This window comes from Camarhynchus parvulus, chromosome 11 (assembly GCF_901933205.1).
Source record: "Camarhynchus parvulus chromosome 11, STF_HiC, whole genome shotgun sequence".
Taxonomy (NCBI): Eukaryota; Metazoa; Chordata; class Aves; order Passeriformes; family Thraupidae; genus Camarhynchus; species Camarhynchus parvulus.
The window spans coordinates 14,537,471-14,549,638 of NC_044581.1; the positions used below are offsets into that span (position 1 = coordinate 14,537,471).

Below are 12,168 nucleotides of genomic sequence, written 5' to 3' on the forward strand. Positions count from 1 at the left end.
CACCCCCACTGCTCCAGTTATCATTCCCATAGAGATAGTGATATTATTGATGTGATTGCTATGCTAATTTCTATAGAAAAAACTTGTATTTTGGAATTTGTTCAAAGAGAATTTCAGACACATCAAATTGGAAAATGCAGAGTGAATTCCTAAACTTTTTCGTATAGGCATGGGAATCTTTTTTTTTTATTAACGTTGAATAGCTCTGAACAACTATTTATAAACTTCACTTCAAATACCAATTGGAAAAATGTTGCTAATTTTTCAGTTATTATAGAAAGTTAATTCACTGTAGTTCTATTAAAAAAAAGTCCTATTGTACCTTTAGGGTTATTAATATCGCCCCCATAACCTGCAGAATTGGGATTGGACCACAGACTCCAGAAACAGAGGCTAGGGATCTAGGGATTATAAAAGATGGGCACATTTAAGTCCAGTGTTTAGGAAGAGCTAATTAATCTATACCCCTTCCTCTGCAATTCCATAGTCCCTCTGGGAATTGCCACAAACATAAACTTTTTTTTTTTCTCATGGATTCCTATTTTAACTAGAAGGTTTCAGCTTGTGATGTTATGCTTTTTATGTAGTAAACTGATTTAAAATGTATGCCAGTCATCTTCAGGGAACTCATTTCAGTCAAGATGAAACTAGTCTTACCTGAATCAATGTTTTAAGTGTCCCTGTGGCTCAGCATTTTGAATAATCAATCTGTCTCCATCGCTTCTTAATCATGCGCATCACAGTCTTTTTTATTTGTCAACCCTTTCGGATCCTGGCTTTTTGTTATTAACATGCCCCTAATGTCACATGCAAGCCTTTTCTTTAAAACAAGCTGCTCATTGGTGTATTTTGATACTTTTTATTATTACTAAATCTTTTTTCCCATAATTACACCACAATCATTATATAATCCCATAACAAAGAGTCTATTGAGGCACCATGCTTTTGTCAACTATGGGACACAGAATCCATAATTGCATTATTCAGCTTCTCCCCCCCCCTTCTGCTTTGTAGAAACACAACCTATTTCACCAGTCACATTTGCACCTTGTTTGCTTGGTTATATATTATTTACTAAATCGTTGCCCTGCGGATAAACCGTGTAAAGTTGCTTTAAAAAAGTTATTTGTTTGATAATTAAGTCCTGAAAACCCATCGTTTAATGATTATTCCGAACCCATAAGGCAGAGAACCTCCATGACGTTTTTCTCTAAGTTTAATTACCGTATGCTAATTTCCTTGCCTACTACGTGATTAATTAAAATCATATTTTCATAATCATTTGGCACTAGTATTGTTTTAGAATTATCATGATCCCCTAAATAGTGTATGTAAATAAAGTCGGCTCTAATGGAAAGAATCAAAATGCAACGCTGAGGACCTTTATGTGTTTGTATGCATGCGATTGGCAACATAACTGGCTTATTTACATTAAATACGCCACAAGGTTACAGTGCAGATCAACGTCACTTTATCGCTGATTACTTCTCTTAAACGCCGGAGCGGTGACTGATGCTCCGGTCCCCCTGTCCGCCAAGGTTTCCCCGGGAGTTTTTTTTTTTAGGAGAGACAGACTTTGCATAGTTTCGGGAGCAGGTAAGAAGGGCGCTTTGTGGAGCCCGGCGCTGCCCCCGGGGGCTCGGCGGGGTCCGCGGGGCGCGGGCAGGGCCGGCGGGGCGCGGGCGCGGGGGGCTGCGCGGGCGCGGGGGCTGCGCGGGGCGCGGGCAGCGGCGCTGGCCGGGGGCTGCGGAGCGGCGCGGGCTCCTCGGGGTGTTTACACGCGCTCAAGGTCACGACCAAGCTGCGCCGTGTTAAATGGTTTCTTAGTTGCTAGACAGGGAGAAAAAATGGACGATCACAGACCATTCTTTGTAGATTATTATATCAAGGGTTCAGCTTTTGGCTCATCAAAGCTAAATGCCGCAAGACCTATCTAGTTGCTGTGAATTATGCCAAGACGACAATGGAGTGCTTTTTTAATGGTACAATGCATTTCACCTACCAGATAGGGGGAGTCCACGCTGAGAGATGGGGATGTCTTGTGATGTTGGGTGATCAGTATCAATGAAGGGGGTTATTCTGAAAAGAGACAGATTAAAATAAAGCGCTCTTTGCTCGGGATGTGCTGGAAGCAGTTGGGAGGGCTACCCGGAGCGGGCGGCCGCGGCAGCCCCGCGCCGCACTTTTCCCCCTCCGCACAAGAAAATGATCAAGTCAATCATGTGGACATGCTTCATTATTCATTGAACACAATCTTTTACAACGCTCCGTTTACGTGCGGGAGTTTCTTCTACGCTTTGCTTTAAATTTTAAGGTAAGAAAGACAAAGGTAAAAAGGGGGTTTTTGAGGATCCGGGAGGCTCCCGTGAGCCATCCAAGAGGCTCCAAAGTCAGTCCGGAGTATGTTTTTGTTTTTTATTTCTTTTTAATCATGGCAATGGGGCCTGCGTTTTCCACCGTGATTAAAAAAATACAGTATAATTAAATATCCATAGCAGTGACGTTTGCAAGCAGGGCTGTCAGGGGAAAAGCAGAAAATAATGAAAGGAGCGGAGAAGCCATTGAATGGCGCTATAGAACTTAGCCTGAAGAAAACCCTACGTTTTTCCTCTTTCTCTCTCGTTTCTTTTAAAACCGTTACTTTACAAAAAAGGAGCGGGCGGGCGAGGCGAGGGGAGGCGAGTGCCGGCGGCGGCCGCGGCGCTGCCCGGGGGCCGCCCGCCGCCGGCCCCAGCCCGCACCGACCCTGCCCTTAACTTGCCCAGAAACTTTTTGTTTTAAAGGGTTGCTGCGGAGCAAACTTTGCCGAAGTGACTTTAAACGCGGCCCCCCCCTTTCCTCCCTCCCTCCCCCGTTAGGATCCCGGCTAATCGTGGTGTAATTTGTAAACTCCCCCCCTCTTTTTTTTTTTTTTTTTTTTTTTTTTTTTTAATCAAAGTTAGCTGATGCATACCATGTGTCAAACTTGTGAGATTCAAGTGCCTAAGAGACCTGCCATTTTGTGCTCTAATCGACCTCTTATGAATAGGAGCCGTGCATAATGCTGCGAGGAGCGTTGTGACATTCAAGTAGGCACTAAATGTCAGGCCAGGTCTCAGCCCTTTCGGGGGGAGCGGAGCGCGCCCGGCGGCGCCGCGGGGAGCGGGGAGGCACCTGCCAGCCCGCCGCCGGGGCTTTTGTCAGCGCCCGGAGAAAGTAACAGGTTAAGGAGGAAACTTAAATGGCAATCCCCGGCGGGGAGGGGGGAGCATCACCTTCCCGGCGGCGCGCCGTGCGCGGAAGGGCCGCGGGGGCGCCGCTGCTGCGCGGGGCAGCGGCCTCGCTCTCCGGCTGCGCGGGGCTGCGCGGGGCTGCGCGGCCGGGAGGGTGCGGGGGGAGCACCGGGCCGGCGGCGGGATTATAGCGGGATGGGGGGAGGAAGGAGAGATTCTTTGACGCTGTGTAGGAAAGAATCCAGATTTTAATGTGCCCATCTGTTGCAGTTTTGCAAATAATTAATATATATGTGTGTATGTGTGCGTGTGAGAGAGAGAGGGCTGGGGGAGCGCTGCCGCCTGTGAACTTCAACGCGAAATAAAAGGTCGCGAAGATTTATGCTGTTTATCGGAGGGTCCGCGGCTCCCGCGGGGCGGCTCGCACGGGCTCCATCCGCAAAGTTAGTTGCCGGCGTGGCCCGGCGGGGCCGGGGCGCGGTGCGGCCGCGGGTGCCGGCGCCCGGGGCGGGCGCGGCGGGGAGGGCTCCGGCCGCCGCCTGCCTGCGCGGCGGGCATTGTTTCGGGGTGCGTGCGGCGGATGTGGCCGCGGCTGATACAGTGTCGAGGCGGGGACGTGATTTGTCAGATCGCTCCGTTCGCGCTCGAGCCGCCGCCGCCGGGCCGGGGAGAAGCGGTGCGGGAGCGGGTGCGGGGCGCGGTGCGGGAGCGGGGCAGGGGCGGTGCGGGGCGCGGCTGCCCGGCCGCCCGCGGCGGGAGCGTTCTGCGGGGCTGTGCATTCCCTCGCCGCCCCCCGCCCCCCGTGCAGTTTAAAATAAATCCAACAGGGGCCGTGTTTGCTGAGCTGATGTGCCCGGCTGATACAGATAGCGGCGGCGAGCCGCCCGCTTCTGTGGAAAAAGACTATTTTAAGTGTCATAATTAAGTTTAGAAGCCTTGTTTGGGCTCATTCACTGCTCGAAATAAAAAGGACTGGCTGCTTTTAGACCCTTTCTGAAGGGGTTGGCTAAGCGCCTCTGCACGTTCGCTTGGAGAAGAATGTTTTCTTTTCTAGTTTAATATTAGAAACTATATTTTTACTTGTTTAAACCGGATTTGATTTTTTGGAGATTTTTTTTCCTCTCCCCCCCCCCCCATCGCTCAAATCTTTGTTCATTGTTCATTGACTGTGGAAGGCTGCTTAAATGTACGGAGAGAGGGGGGAGGCCCCCTCGGTGGTTTGATGTTGAAATAGTAAACCTGAATGAGGAGGGTGGCTGGAAAAGTGGACATTGCAGCTTTAATTAACTTCAAGATGCTTCAGCGAGGACCAGAGCGTAGTAGTGACGTTGCCTCATAAATCTGTCCAGTACAGTGCGTTGCATTGAACTATTACAGTATCACCATCATATTGAATATTCACTACCTATCCGGGAGCAGATTTGCATAATTGGATCTTTTTTAAATGAAACTTGTTTGCAAAAACCCAAACAAAACTAAAAAAACAAAAGCCCGAGTGAAAACCGCGGCGATCTGCATGGTTATAAAGGGTTCAAACATATCCGAAAAGTAAGTGACCTGCATAAGTACATCAATAGGTTAAGTGCAAATAAGATGAGAAGTGCTTCTGAAAGCTGTACATTCCCTATGTGGTCTCTTGGGTTGTTTCTCAATAGCGAGATTTTTTTGTAGCCTCAGGGATTTTAGGTTTTCTGTCTGCTTTCATAACTTTTTCCCTCACAGTTGTTATACAAGGTGAGGCTTTTGTACCATGCCTGTGTACCTGTAGTGATGTTTTTAAAGGAAACAGACGAACAGTTTGTAATTTGTGCCGTTTGACTTGTATAATTATGGCTACTGTGGAAGGGAAATGTGTATTGCAGTTATATTTCTGGTCATCGAATAGATCATCACTAAATATGTCAGAATATTCAAAGATTGTTTGTGTATGTGTTTGTGTATGCTTAAAAATCGACTAAGTTACCTAAGCTGTTACTTCTTAAATCAGAGAGGCAACTAGCTTTTTAATGTGTATGTACCCCCATTTGATGGAGGATGAAGATGACTGAAGTAATTAAAAATACCAGCAATTTTTAGAGTGAATTTGTAGCTTCTGTGTAAACCCCATCCCCTCCTAAGCGAGTGGCTGGCTTGCAATGTTGCAGTTTTGGATCGGGCAGGTTTAGAAGTGTTTTGTGAAATCAGATGCTGGTGTTTCGGATGCTGCGAGGGAAAGTTGTGGAGGGAAGGCAGCTGGAGCTGGAAGTTGCCGGCTGGGGAAGGGGAAGGGGAGCAGCCATCGGTGGGGCGAGCGGGCAGAAGTGCAAAGTCTGCGTGCAGCCCCAGCCCTGCCCCGGCTCTCCCCCCTCGCCCAAGGCTGCTTTAGTTATGATGTCATTCTGATAGTGGAGAGCAAATGTCTCCTGATTCTACCATTAAACGCCTGGCTGATTTGCCTGATAATGATAGCATTGACGTCCTGCTCCTTGACAAATGCAAGCCCTACGAGCCCTATGAATTAACTTTTTTTCTCATAGCTGGGAGCCAGCTAGCTTTACGACTCATGAATGTAGCAGCACTTCTTTGACAGATTACTTTGAACCTCTTCAATTCTGCAACAAACCCCCTACTCTAACCACCACCTCTGTTAGGCTGCTAGCAGACCCCTGGACAGTTTGGGCCTGATTTGCAGAGCTGCTGAGCATTCATCACTTCCACTGACTTCAGATGGAGTTGTGGGTGCTCAGCAGCTTTGAAAATCAGGCCCTGTGTTCAGTCAACAGATGATGCATTTTTTTGGTTTGTTTGGTTTTTATTTTTTTTGTTACTGTTTTTTAAGTTAGACAGTTAAAGAGGGCTCTATGATTTCTAGTCATTATAAAAATATTTGTAAATAGCTTGAGTTGTTTGTCCTAGTCTAGTCTGGTTTACCCTTTCTGTTATCCTTTTTTTTAAATTTTATTTTCAATTAATCTTCTAGTGGATGTGCTGTTAATCTTCATAAGAAAAGGATCATAAATGAGTTGTTTAAAGTTTTCAGAATGTTGTAGAAGAAAAATGTTTCCAGTTTGGTACCAAGTGCTGAGAGATTCGATTGCTGTTTCAGAACGTGCACTAGAAGAGAGTCTCGGTACAGTTGCTAAACCCTGCGACTGGGTGCACTTTCTCATGTCTGCTCTGCCTTCAGATTTTGCTCCTGACTCTGAATTTCTATCCCTGCAGGTAAATGAGATTTAATATGATGGGGTTTTTACAGTGCCAGTGACTTAAACTTTGTTTTCATGTGCTGTTAGGATGATGACAATTAACAACTGCAGATGTAAGAAAGGTCAGCCTCTCTGTTACTTTTGCAGGGAATGAACATGAAGTATTTGCAGGCTAAGGCTGTGTTTTGCAAATGATTTCCTGAAGATACAAGTTGCTGTGATGGAAACACTGTATTAAAACTCTTTTGATAAATTGACTATGTCTTTATTAATGGAAAAGAAGGAAAAAGAATCGTTCTACGGGCTTTTTGACTTCTGAACATATTTAAGCTCTAATACTCAGCAAGTTGTCTGGCACTGTCTTCACTGTAGACTTTTATATAATGAAGAGGCTGATTGTCATATTTTTGTCCATGCCAGAGGCCAATAACCCAACCCATTCATTATCAGAAGAGAGTAGCCTGTAAGTTGCAACATCAGTACCACTGTTTTGCTTGCAGCAATGAAGACAGTGCTGAGATCAGAAATTGTGATCTTCAGTACAGAAAGCTGACACATTAGGTTGTTTACCCACCATGGAGCCTTAGGTGACCAAAGAGATTTGCATTAGAACAGATGTAGAAAATCCACTAGTCCATTAAAATGGGCTGCGCTTATTCCCTGGGAAGCACAAGTTTCCTCAAGTGTAGGGAAATCAGTAAGAAGTAATTTTTCAAAATGTTGATTTTTGCTTAAAGTTGACTTTGAATTGCACAGGTGTTTTTAGAGTGCCTTGACTGAAAAAAAAAAAAGACATGATTTATATGAATTTTATGAAAATAGGAACTAAAGCCATAGATAGATTTATTTTTATAGTTTGAGTGTGTGGACAAATAAATAATTTTAATCTTCTGATTTAGTGTACTTTAATAAGATTGTAAGCAAATCTAAATTTTAATCTCTGAATTTCTCTCAGATACCTGAAGAGATGTATATCAGCTCTTCACAATGCTGAAAACAGTATGATCTTGAAAAACTATTTTTCTGTCCTCCCTTTCATACCTTGCATTTCCCTGAGTTGCAAGCAATTTGGATTCAGGGAAAGACAACAAAGATGAAAAAATAGAATACATACTCTTTTCTTTTATAGAAACATGAATAAACTTATTTCTGGCAACTGTAGATGGAAATCTGAATTTCTCTAGTAAAGAAACTCCAGGCACAGATATTTGTGGAAGAGGAAAAAAAAAGGATGAGCTACTGAAAGCAAATATGTAAAAGTAAAATAATTCTAGATGCTTAACTGGCTGATCTCAGGGTTATTGTACAGCTGCGTGGTTTTGACTTCCAGTTGTGTGGCCGAATCTGGAGCATGAACTTTGTGGGACCAAGGCAGTGATCAGGATCTGCCCTTGGCTGGAGACAAGAGAGAATTGCAGTGATCCGATAGATGTGGAACGGGAAATAACCGGGGAGCCTCTGCCCAAACCTGAGTGGATCACCGTAACTGCTGTGACATTTTCACTCATATTGGCAGGTTCAGCAGCAAAGCCAAGCACTGAGGGAGAGACTTGAAGCATCTTCTCAGGGGCAGCAGAGATCCAGATCAAGAAAGAGGCAGGGGAATAGGGTAGTGAAGGAGGATTTGGGTTGCCTCTGCCCAAATGCACCAAAACTGTCACTAAATATGCTCCCAGAGGTAGGATTCTCCCAGTATTCTGAATTTGGCACCTTTCCCTTAAATTTAAATTTGCTCTAATTTTCAGGTGCATCTTACTAGCTAACCAGATGCATCAAAAAGGCAAAAGAATTATAGAGGAGTAATTATAATTAGCCTAGTTGTCTGTGTTTTTTAAAAATTGTAAGATGGGTCCTTGAAAGTATTTTGAAGTCACTGTTTTTTACAGTTCTTAATCTAAATACTCCATGTGAGATTGTTTTCCAAAGAGATGGGTTCATCGGGTCAAGTTGAACTATATTAAAGACAAACAATTTTGTTATAATCTGACTGTCTTTTAAACACAGATGAGGAAAACAGAACTAAAATAGCCACAGGAGCCTCAATATCTGATCTTTCCTCCATTGTGCATTGCAGCATTTGAGACTCACATAACCAAAAGCAGAATTAGGTAATTCCTTATGGGTGTTTGCCATGTTATGAAAAAAGCAGCGCTGCCGATCCTGGTAGGACATTAGCACACAGATCTGCAGGTAGCAGTGCCTGAAAATAATGATGATGGCTTCATTCCCATGGCATGGGGCAAGCAACAGAGCTGCTTTGAACCAGCAGCTCCTTTTGCTTGCATTAGTGTTGAACTGTCCAGCTGTAGGAATCTCGGGCTCCAGAGGGAGGGAGCGCTTGCCAGGAGGGTGGGAGCTGGTGAAGATTAGGCAGGGGTTATCCCAGGTGGGTACCACAGTGCCAGGGAAAGGCTGCTTGGGAAAATTTGGCCCTGTGTCGGTTTTTGAAGAGGAGAAGTCAGAAAGGGAAAGAAAAAGGAGAGTATGAGCTGAGTTTCGCTCCCAAGAGGGGTGCAGGGGAGGTTGGTGGCAGGGGCCTCTACAGGACCACCTGTGGCCAGCACTCTGCCTTGGGACAGCCTGGGATGTCCTGGGCAGTGTTCCTGCTCATCATCCCTAGGAGGGTCAGGGGGCTGTGCTGATTCTTTCTGTTATGATAAGCTTGTTTCAGCCTTTATGTGAATTTCGATATAGTTTCTTTACATTGCCTTTTTTTTTTTCAGTAAGTGCTGTTAGAAACTTCTACTTTTTTATGCTTTTGGGATATTCTGCCACAGTCACTGTGGCTCTTTGTTAGGAGGATGGAGACCCTGTTGAGCTCATCAATGCTACAAAGGGGTTGCTATCAAGTACCACGGTCTACTCAGTCACAACAGGGCTATGTGTTGTGCTTCCTTCATAGTCCTGGCTCCTGCTGATCTGGGAATTAGCCCTGGTAACCCATGTCTTGTTGTTAGGTTGCCAGCCTGGCATTAAATTTCTTTTTCTAAATGATGGCATGCAGTATTAATGTTGTTTTATTTCACTCTCATCAGCTGGCCTTCATAGATTTTGCAAGAATTATTACCATCAATCTCCTCATTGGAATACCAATGGTAGATACAGATGTAGATGGGTTTCTTTAATCAAAAATTTAGAGAAACATGGGTAAATAGGAAATGCGGGTAGAATAACTCCATGCTAAGAACATATGGCGTGAATTATCAGCAAGGGAAGGATAAATGAGTTCAAGGGAAACCTAGGTTTGTTTCTTGAGAAAGAGCATGTGAGAGTTTGGGTGAAGAAAGCAAAGAGGTGTAAAGTCAGGTTTCTATTAACAAATGCTAGCACGGTGGGCTGGATGTTCATCTCCTAACATTTCTTTCGATAGCTCTGTATGGATGAGCTACATTTAATTCTCATGTGTGTTTACTAACACTTGTTCCCGAGATCTTGTTTCTTCACGGGTCCACTGAAATCCTAAAACATGTGATGGTGCAGCATTTTAGTTTTAGGAACAGTTTTGCTCAAGGGAATGACATGACAGTGAAGTGTTGAACAAGTGAATCAGGGAGAAACCTTTTCTTCTCTGGAATAAGTTCGTAATTGACAGGAGAAGTAGAAACTGCTTTCTAGTCTAGTGGCCAAGGATTTTTGATAGGTGTGTGCCCTAGTTCAATCATACCAAAATATGATATCATATCATATTTTGAAAAAAACCTCACATCTACTTGTTTTTATTTATTTATTTATTTATTGATTTTAAAAATACTTTTATTTCTCCAAGGTTTGCATGAACACTGTTATGAGTTCCAGTCTATACCAGGACTTCTGAGGTTATTGAATGCTGAGGGTTGACTCAATGCTGGAAAGCAGCACTAGTTTTGAAATTGCTGCTTTAAGTAACTTTTGCCTTAATTTTGTTGGAATATATCCTGCATTTTCAGGAAAATTATGAATCTCTCTTCTCACAGAAAAGTGCATAAAGTTTAGCAAAATTTTTATTGATTTTGATGTGATTTCTAGGATCCAATTCTGCTTTTGTTATTTCAGTCTGGGATGACTGAGTCAGTGGATAAAACTTCCTTTCCTTACCTGGTGAAATGCACGTGATTCTTAATTTCACTGTAAGTACAATGTGCAACTCCACTGTTTCCTGATCAAACATTTTCTCCTTTCATCATCTCATGTACAAAAATGAATCCAACTTTTTGAGTTAAAAAAATGCAAAGATTATAGGTAACCCAAAACTGAATTGTGCAATAAAATGACTATCTATTACCTTTCTACAGTAACTGCTCTTCTTCTCTTGAGATTTTGCCATAGGAGTATCATCCCTCCTAGGGCTAACAAAATAACTAGTAGAAGTTAACCCAGTATCCTTATTAGTACCCTAATACAGACTGAGCAACCTCCACTGCTCTAACTACTCCCTCCTTTGGATTTTACCATAAAATGCCTCTTAAAATAACTCAGCTATTTTGAAATATTCTTTACTTTTAAAGATCACATGTTCAAGCATATTTTCTTTTTTTTTTTTTTGCTTGAACACACAAAGCTATATGCCTGTGCCTGCATAAATGGATATGCTATGAGATAAATGAGCAATAGGAAACCCAAAACAACTTCTGGATTAGAATTTCAGTCTTTTGTTTGGTTGGTAGTATCTTTGGCATGCTAGGGGCTTTCCAAATATAGGAGTACAGTTTCTGGCCAGAACTAGCTGCCATTTTCTTATTGCAGTTGAAAAATACCAGTTCATTAGTTTGCATCAACATGCTGCATCTTTGAAGGATTTCTCAGGTCCACAATTGAATTTCTGCTCAAAATGAAAGAGTTGCATCTCTGCACTTCATTATGAACTGGTGATTATGGAATGCACCTGGGTCACTGGAGAGCTGGATTCAGATCGTTCCTCTCTATCTGATTTAAGTCAGCTTTTTCAAATCAAGTTTCTCACTCATCCCAGGTGAGTGCTTTAAAAACACACTTTGGCTCTTCTTTTTAAGTTCCTGCTTCAGGCTATTCCAATTTGAATAATCATTTAATTATTCAGTGGGTCAGAAGAGAGCTGACTCTTGGCTTGGGCACTTCAGTGTGATGTGAGAGACTGAACCCAACTGGTTCCTGTTGCAGAGTCCTGCAGCCTGCACTCCTGAGGATGACACGGTGAGAGCAGTCTCATATTCTTACTGTTGTCTTGCTGGCTTTTCCTTTTGAAAAATTGCAAAAGGTGTCAGGTTAGTCCCAGAGGAGAGCAAAAGGAAATTCTAAAATCTTCAAAGAATTTGTGATACTGAAAAATTCTTGCTTGTATAGTTCACAATTCGGCTATTATAAAAGTAGTTGGGGATGGAGTGCATCTTTATAATCCAAAAATTTTCATCCTGAAATGGAGTTTTGTTGCCATTATTTTTGTTGGGTGGATTGTGTGTTTGCACTCAATATTCTTACATGCCCCTGAGCACTGAGGGAGTAGCTCTAGGAGGAGTGATGGGTGAAACATTAACCCTTTCTCCTGGTACTGCCTTGGACCTTGTGCAGCACAGAGCTTGCTGTGGATGGCTCTCTGGGAGTGCTGGGAGGAGGAAAGAAATGCTGTGTAAATGCCAACAAATGCCTGAGAGATGCAAGGGATACTGCACTTGTTCCTTCTCTCAGGAAGAGCCTCCTCTGAGGTGGAGAAGATCTGTGAAACTGGCAGATTTCTCTGTCAGGATCTCTTAAAAAGCTGAGAAGAAATGTCTTAATCTCTAGAAGGGGAATCCACAAAGGGAGGAAATCCTTCTTTT

At 43.5% G+C, this 12,168-nt stretch overlaps 1 protein-coding gene across 8 annotated transcripts in view; it reads left to right on the forward strand.

Moving 5' to 3' along the window:
* Window positions 1-1,460: 1,460 nt before the first annotated feature.
* Window positions 1,461-12,168, forward strand: part of ZNF536 (zinc finger protein 536) — a 344,004-nt gene continuing 333,296 nt past the window's right edge. For 2 of the 8 annotated variants that reach the window (XM_030955954.1, XM_030955961.1), the window contains exon 1: window positions 1,461-1,596. The gene's annotated coding sequence lies outside the window, so the exon portion shown is untranslated. Of the gene's footprint in view, window positions 1,597-1,754; window positions 2,315-2,989; window positions 3,069-3,175; window positions 3,203-5,899; window positions 6,414-9,397; window positions 10,504-12,168 lie in introns of those variants that run through there. The other 6 variants (XM_030955955.1, XM_030955962.1, XM_030955958.1 and 3 more) reach the window with 5 other exon arrangements.